The following is an 8,673-nucleotide window of genomic DNA, read 5'->3' on the forward strand; positions in this document are numbered from 1 at the left end:
GAGAGATGTGTACATATAGAGATAGATAGTGTAGATATAGAGATAGATAGATAGATAGATAGAGGGTGTAGATATAGAGATAGATGGTGTAGATATATAGATAGAGGGTGTAGATATAGAGATAGATGGTGTAGATATATAGATAGAGGGTGTAGATATAGAGATAGATGGTGTAGATATAGAGATAGATGGTGTAGATATAGAGATAGATAGTGTAGATAGAGATATAGACAGTGTAGATAGCGTAGCGAGAAAAGGGCAACCAGTGAAGAACAAACACCATTGTAAATACAACCCATATTTATGCTTATTTATTTTATCTTGTGTCCTTTAGCCATTTGTACATTGTTAGAACACTGTATATATATTTAATATGACATTTGTAATGTCTTTACTGTTTTGAAACTTCTGTATGTGTAATGTTCACTGTTAATTTTTGTGGTTTTTCACTTTATATATTCACTTTGTATGTTGTCTACCTCACTTGCTTTGGCAATGTTAACACATGTTTCCCATGCCAATAAAGCCCTTGAATTGAATTGAATTGAATTGATATAGATAGTGTATATATAGAGATAGTGTAGATAGGGATATAGATAGTAGTTTTTAGAGAGATAGATAGATAGATACTGTAGATATAGAGATAGATAGTGTACATATAGAGAGATAGATTGTGTAGATAGATAGATAGATAGTGTTTATAGGGTAGCCTAGTGGTTAGAGCGTTGGACTAGTAACCGGAAGGTTGCAAGTTCAAACCCCCGAGCTGAAAGGTACAAATCTGTCATTTTGCCCCTGAACAGGCAGTTAACCCGCTGTTCCTAGGCCGTCATTGAAAATAAGAATTTGTTCTTAACTGACTTGCCTAGTTAAATAAAGGTCAAATATATATTTTTTAAATAAAGATAGTGTAGATAGAGATATAGTGTATATATAAAGATATAGATAGATATATAGATAGTGTATATATATGGCTAGCTAGTGTAGATAGAGAAAGGGAAGCAGCCAGACAGCCAGATATATAGAGATAGATAGTGTAGTAATAGAGATAGATAGTGTATATATAGAGATAGATAGTGTAGTAATAGAGATAGATAGTGTATATATGGAGATAGATAGTGTAGATATAGAGATAGAAAGGGAGCTGGGGGTTACTGTTAGAGCTGGGGGTTACTGTTAGAGCTGGGGTTACTGTTAGAGCTGGGGGTTACTGTTAGAGCTGGGGGTTAGAGTTGGGGGTTACTGTTAGAGCTGGGGGTTAGAGCTGGGGGTTACTGTTAGAGCTGGGGGTTACTGTTAGAGCTGGGGGTTACTGTTAGAGCTGGGGGTTAGAGTTGGGGGTTACTGTTAGAGCTGGGGGTTAATGTTAGAGCTGGGGGTTAGAGCTGGGGGTTACTGTTAGAGCTGGGGGTTACTGTTAGAGCTGGGGGTTACTGTTAGAGCTGGGGGTTAGAGCTGGGGGTTACTGTTGAGCTGGGGGTTTACTGTTAGAGCTGGGGGGTACTGTTAGAGCTGGGGGTTACTGTTAGAGCTGGGGGTTACTGTTAGAGCTGGGGGTTAGAGCTGGGGGTTACTGTTAGAGCTGGGGTTAGAGCTGGGGGTTACTGTTAGAGCTGGGGGTTACTGTTAGAGCTGGGGGTTAGAGCTGGGGGTTACTGTTAGAGCTGGGGTTACTGTTAGAGCTGGGGGTTAGAGCTGGGGGTTACTGTTAGAGCTGGGGGTTACTGTTAGAGCTGGGGGTTACTGTTAGAGCTGGGGGTTACTGTTAGAGCTGGGGTTACTGTTAGAGCTGGGGGTTACTGTTAGAGCTGAGGGTTACGTTAGAGTTGGGGTTAGAGCTGGGGGATACTGTTAGAGCTGGGGGTTAGAGCTGGGGGGTACTGTTAGAGCTGGGGGTTAGAGTGGGGGTTACTGTAGAGCTGGGGTACTGTTAGAGCTGGGGGTTACTGTTAGAGCTGGGGGTTAGAGCTGGGGGTTACTGTTAGAGCTGGGTGGAGCTGGGTACTGTTAGAGCTGGGGGTTACTGTTAAGGCTGGTTAGAGCTGGGGGTTACTGTTAGAGCTGGGGGTTAGAGTTGGGGTTACTGTTAGAGCTGGGGGTTAGAGCTGGGGGTTACTGTTAGAGCTGGGGGTTACTGTAGAGCTGGGGTACTGTTAGTACTGTTAGAGCTGGGGGTTAGAGTCGGGGGTTACTGCTTAGAGCTGGGGGTTACTGTTAGAGCTGGGGGTCTTACTGTTAGAGCTGGGGGTTAAGAGCTGGGGGTTTCTGTAGACTGGCCATGGGGGTTAGAGTTGTGGGGGGGTTACTTGTTAGCCGCTGGGGGTTAGAGCTGGGGTTACTGTAGAGCTGGGGCGTTTACTGTTAGAGCTGGGGGTTACTGTTAGAGCTGGGGGTTACGTGTTAGAGCTGGGGTTAGAGCTGGGGGTTACTGTTAGAGCTGGGGGTTCTGTTAGAGCTGGGGGTTCTCGTTAGACGCTGGGGGTTAGAGCTGGGTTACGGTTAGAGCTGGGGGTTACTGTTAGAGCTGGGGGGTTACTGGTTAGAGCTGGGGCGTTACTGTAGAGCTGGGGGTTAGAGCTGGGGGTTACTGTTTCAGAGCTGGGGGTTAGAGCTTGGGGTTACTTAGAGCTGGGGTTACTGTTAGAGCCTGGGGGTTAGGAGCCTGGTTACTGTTAGAGCTGGGGGTTACTGTTAGAGCTGGGGGTTAGAGCTGGGGGTTACTGTTAGAGCTGGGGGTTACTGTTAGAGCTGGGGGGTACTGTTAGAGCTGGGGGTTACTGTTAGAGCTGGGGGTTACTGTTAGAGCTGGGGGTTTACTGTTTAGAGCTGAGGGTTACTGTTAGAGTTGGGGGGTTAGAGCTGGGGGATACTGTTAGAGCTGGGGGTTAGAGCTGGGGGGTTACTGTTAGAGCTGGGGGTTAGAGTTGGGGGTTACTGTTAGAGCTGGGGGTTACTGGTTTAGAGCTGGGGGTTACTGTTAGAGCTGGGGGTTAGAGCTGGGGGTTACCTGTTAGAGCTGGGGGTTGGAGCTGGGGGTTACTGTTAGAGCTGGGGGTTACTGTTAGAGCTGGGGGTTAGAGCTGGGGGTTACTGTTAGAGCTGGGGGTTAGAGTTGGGGGTTACTGTTAGAGCTGGGGGTTAGAGCTGGGGGGTTACTGTTAGAGCTGGGGGTTACTGTTAGAGCTGGGGGTTACTGTTAGAGCTGGGGGTTACTGTTAGAGCTGGGGGTTAGAGCTGGGGGTTACTGTTAGAGCTGGGGGTTACTGTTAGAGCTGGGGTTACTGTTAGAGCTGGGGGTTAGAGCTGGGGGTTACTGTTAGAGCTGGGGGTTAGAGTTGGGGGTTACTGTTAGAGCTGGGGGTTAGAGCTGGGGGTTACTGTTAGAGCTGGGGGTTACTGTTAGAGCTGGGGGTTACTGTTAGAGCTGGGGGTTACTGTTAGAGCTGGGGGTTAGAGCTGGGGGTTACTGTTAGAGCTGGGGGTTACTGTTAGAGCTGGGGGTTACTGTTAGAGCTGGGGGTTAGAGCTGGGGGGTTTACTGTTTAGAGCTGGGGGTTACTGGTTAGAGCTGGGGTACGTTAGAGCTGGGGGTTACTGTTAGAGCTGGGGTTAGAGCTGGGGTTACTGTTAAGAGCTGGGGTTAGAGCTGGGGTTACTGTTAGAGCTGGGGGTTACTGTAGAGCTGGGGTTAGAGCTGGGGTTACTGTTAGAGCTGGGGGTTACTGTTAGAGCTGGGGGTTAGAGCTGGGGTTACTGTAGAGCTGGGGGTTACTGTTAGAGCTGGGGGGTACTGTTAGAGCTGGGGGTTACTGTTAGAGCTGGGGGTTACTGTTAGAGGCTGGGGGTTACTGTTAGAGCTGAGGGTTACTGTTAGAGTTGGGGGTTAGAGCTGGGGGATACTGTTAGAGCTGGGGGTTAGAGCTGGGGGTTACTGTTAGAGCTGGGGGTTAGAGTTGGGGGTTACTGTTAGAGCTGGGGGTTACTGTTAGAGCTGGGGGTTACTGTTAGAGCTGGGGGTTAGAGCTGGGGGTTGGAGCTGGGGGTTACTGTTTAGAGCTGGGGGTTACTGTTAGAGCTGGGGGTTAGAACTGGGGGTTACTGTTAGAGCTGGTGGTTAGAGCTGGGGGTTACTGTTAGAGCTGGGGGTTAGAGCTGGGGGTTAGAGCTGGGGGTTAGAGCTGGGGGTTACTGTTAGAGCTGGGGGTTAGAGCTGGGGGTTACTGTTAGAGCTGGGGGTTAGAGCTGGGGGTTACTGTTAGAGCTGGGGTTAGAGCTGGGTGTTACTGTTAGAGCTGGGGGTTAGAGCTGGGGGTTACTGTTAGAGCTGGAGGTTAGAGCTGGGGGTTAGAGCTGGGGGTTACTGTTAGAGCTGGGGGTTACTGTTAGGGCTGGGGGTTACTGTTAGAGCTGGGGGTTGGAGCTAGGCGTTACTGTTAGAGCTGGGGTTAGAGCTGGGGGTTAGAGCTGGGGGTTACTGTTAGAGCTGGGGGTTAGAGCTGGGGGTTAGAGCTGGGGTTACTGTTAGAGCTGGGGGTTACTGTTAGAGCTGGGGGTTAGAGCTGGGGGTTACTGTTAGAGCTGGGGGTTACTGTTAGAGCTGGGGGGGGGTACTGTTAGAGCTGGGGGTTACTGTTAGAGCTGGGGGTTACTGTTAGAGCTGGGGGTTTACTGTTAGAGCTGAGGGTTACTGTTGAGTTGGGGGTTAGAGCTGGGGGATACTGTTAGAGCTGGGGGTTAGAGCTGGGGGTTACTGTAGAGCTGGGGGTTAGAGTTGGGGGTACTGTTAGAGCTGGGGGTTACTGTTAGAGCTGGGGGTTACTGTTAGAGCTGGGGGTTAGAGCTGGGGGTTACTGTTAGAGCTGGGGGTTGGAGCTGGGGGTTACTGTTAGAGCTGGGGGTTACTGTTAGAGCTGGGGGTTAGAGCTGGGGGTTACTGTTAGAGCTGGGGGTTAGAGTTGGGGGTTACTGTTAGAGCTGGGGGTTAGAGCTGGGGGTTACTGTTAGAGCTGGGGGTTACTGTTAGAGCTGGGGGTTACTGTTAGAGCTGGGGGTTACTGTTTAGAGCTGGGGGTTAGAGCTGGGGTTACTGTTAGAGCTGGGGGTTACTGTTAGAGCTGGGGGTTACTGTTAGAGCTGGGGGTTAGAGCTGGGGGTTACTGTTAGAGCTGGGGGTTAGAGTTGGGGGTTACTGTTAGAGCTGGGGGTTAGAGCTGGGGGTTACTGTTAGAGCTGGGGGTTACTGTTAGAGCTGGGGGTTACTGTTAGAGCTGGGGGTTACTGTTAGAGCTGGGGGTTAGAGCTGGGGGTTACTGTTAGAGCTGGGGGTTACTGTTAGAGCTGGGGGTTACTGTTAGAGCTGGGGTTAGAGCTGGGGGTTACTGTTAGAGCTGGGGGTTACTGTTAGAGCTGGGGGGTACTGTTAGAGCTGGGGGGTTACTGTTAGAGCTGGGGGTTACTGTTAGAGCTGGGGGTTAGAGCTGGGGGTTACTGTTAGAGCTGGGGGTTAGAGCTGGGGGTTACTGTTAGAGCTGGGGGTTACTGTTAGAGCTGGGGGTTAGAGCTGGGGGTTACTGTTAGAGCTGGGGGTTACTGTTAGAGCTGGGGGTTAGAGCTGGGGGTTACTGTTAGAGCTGGGGGTTACTGTTAGAGCTGGGGGGTACTGTTAGAGCTGGGGGTTACTGTTAGAGCTGGGGGTTACTGTTAGAGCTGGGGGTTACTGTTAGAGCTGGGGGTTACTGTTAGAGCTGGGGGTTTACTGTAGAGCTGGGGTTACTGTTAGAGCTGGGGGTTAGAGCTGGGGGTTACTGTTAGAGCTGGGGTTATGTTAGAGCTGGGGGTTACTGTTAGAGCTGGGGTTAGAGCTGGGGGTTTACTGTTAGAGCTGGGGGTTACTGTTAGAGCTGGGGGGTACTGTTAGAGCTGGGGTTACTGTTAGAGCTGGGGGTTACTGTTAGAGCTGGGGGTTAGAGCTGGGGGTTACTGTTAGAGCGGGGGTTAGAGCTGGGGGTTACTGTTAGAGCTGGGGGTTACTGTTAGAGCTGGGGTTTAGAGCTGGGGGTTACTGTTAGAGCTGGGGGTTCTGTTAGAGCTGGGGGTTAGAGCTGGGGGTTACTGTTAGAGCTGGGGGTTACTGTTAGAGCTGGGGGGTACTGTTAGAGCTGGGGGTTACTGTTAGAGCTGGGGGTTTACTGTTTAGAGCTGGGGGTTACTGTTAGAGCTGAGGGTTACTGTTAGAGTTGGGGGTTAGAGCTGGGGGATACTGTTAGAGCTGGGGGTTAGAGCTGGGGGTTACTGTTAGAGCTGGGGGTTAGAGTTGGGGGTTACTGTTAGAGCTGGGGGTTACTGTTAGAGCTGGGGGTTACTGTTAGAGCTGGGGGTTAGAGCTGGGGGTTGGAGCTGGGGGTTACTGTTAGAGCTGGGGGTTACTGTTAGAGCTGGGGGTTAGAACTGGGGGTTACTGTTAGAGCTGGTGGTTAGAGCTGGGGGTTACTGTTAGAGCTGGGGGTTAGAGCTGGGGGTTAGAGCTGGGGTTAGAGCTGGGGGTTACTGTTAGAGCTGGGGGTTTAGGCTGGGGGTTACTGTTAGAGCTGGGGGTTAGAGCTGGGGGTTACTGTTAGAGCTGGGGGTTAGAGCTGGGTGTTACTGTTAGAGCTGGGGGGTTAGAGCTGGGGGTTACTGTTAGAGCTGGAGGTTAGAGCTGGGGGTTAGAGCTGGGGGTTACTGTTAGAGCTGGGGGTTACTGTTAGGGCTGGGGGTTACTGTTAGAGCTGGAGGTTGGAGCTAGGCGTTACTGTTAGAGCTGGGGGTTAGAGCTGGGGTTAGAGCTGGGGGTTACTGTTAGAGCTGGGGGTTAGAGCTGGGGGTTAGAGCTGGGGGTTACTGTTAGAGCTGGGGGTCACTGTTAGAGCTGGGGGTTACTGTTAGAGCTGGGGGTTACTGTTAGAGCTGGGGGTTAGAGCTGGGGGTTACTGTTAGAGCTGGGGGTTAGAGCTGGGGGTTACTGTTAGAGCTGGGGGTTAGAGCTGGGGGTTACTGTTAGAGCTGGGGGTTACTGTTAGGGCTGGGGGTTACTGTTAGAGCTGGGGGTTGGAGCTAGGCGTTACTGTTAGAGCTGGGGGTTAGAGCTGGGGTTAGAGCTGGGGGTTACTGTTAGAGCTGGGGGTTAGAGCTGGGGGTTTAGAGCTGGGGGTTAGAGCTGGGGGTTACTGTTAGAGCTGGGGGTTACTGTTAGAGCTGGGGGTTACTGTTAGAGCTGGGGGTTAGAGCTGGGGGTTACTGTTAGAGCTGGGGGTTAGAGCTGGGGGTTACTGTTAGAGCTGGGGGTTAGAGCTGGGGGTTACTGTTAGAGCTGGGAGTTAATGTTAGAGCTGGGGGTTACTGTTAGAGCTGGGGGTTAGAGCTGGGGGTTACTGTTAGAGCTGGGGGTTACTGTTAGAGCTGGGGGTTACTGTTAGAGCTGGGGGTTACTGTTAGAGCTGGGGGTTAGAGCTGGGGGTTACTGTTAGAGCTGGGGGTTACTGTTAGAGCTGGGGGTTACTGTTAGAGCTGGGGGTTAGAGCTGGGGGTTACTGTTAGAGCTGGGGGTTAGAGCTGGGGTTACTGTTAGAGCTGGGGGTTACTGTTAGAGCTGGGGGTCACGGCAGGGTCAGTCATTATCCCAACCCCCCTGGTACACCCTCAGAGAGTGGGGTCACGGCAGGGTCAGTCATTATCCCAACTCCCCCTGGTACACCCTCAGAGAGTGGGGTCACGGCAGGGTCAGTGATTATCCCAACTCCCGCTGGTCCACCCTCAGAGAGTGGGGTCACGGCAGGGTCAGTAATTATCCCAACTCCCGCTGGTCCACCCTCAGAGAGTGGGATTCTTGCTCAAGATTGTTCACCTTGTCAGCCCAGGGGATTCACACCTTTGGGTTAGAGCCAGATAGAACTACAGGTTTCAGACTGGGTTAGAGCCAGATAGAACTACAGGTTTCAGACTGGGTTAGAGCCAGATAGAACTACAGGTTTCAGACTGGGTTAGAGCCAGATAGATCTACAGGTTTCAGACTGGGTTAGAGCCAGATAGAGCTACAGGCTTCAGACTGGGTTAGAGCCAGATAGAGGCTTCAGACTGGGTTAGACCCAGATAGAGCTACAGGCTTCAGACTGGGTTAGAGCCAGATAGAGGCTTCAGACTGGGTTAGACCCAGATAGATCTACAGGTTTCAGACTGGGTCAGAGCCAGATAGAACTACAGGTTTCAGACTGGGTTAGAGCCAGATAGATCTACAGGTTTCAGACTGGGTTAGAGCCAGATAGAGCTACAGGCTTCAGACTGGGTTAGAGCCAGATAGAGGCTTCAGACTGGGTTAGACCCAGATAGAGCTACAGGCTTCAGACTGGGTTAGAGCCAGATAGAGGCTTCAGACTGGGTTAGACCCAGATAGATCTACAGGTTTCAGACTGGGTTAGAGCCAGATAGAACTGCAGGCTTCAGACTGGGTTAGACCCAGATAGAGCTACAGGTTTCCAACTGGCCCAACGCTAGGCTACCTGCTGGCCTACTTGTTAGGGATGCTGTGTGTGTGTGTGTGTGTGTGTGTGTGTGTGTGTGTGTGTGTGTGTGTGTGTGTGTGTGTGTGTGTGTGTGTGTGTGTGTGTGTGTGTGTGTGTGTGTCCTAATTGAGTTGTG

Source organism: Oncorhynchus kisutch, unplaced genomic scaffold (assembly GCF_002021735.2).
Source record: "Oncorhynchus kisutch isolate 150728-3 unplaced genomic scaffold, Okis_V2 scaffold4064, whole genome shotgun sequence".
NCBI lineage: Eukaryota > Metazoa > Chordata > Actinopteri > Salmoniformes > Salmonidae > Oncorhynchus > Oncorhynchus kisutch.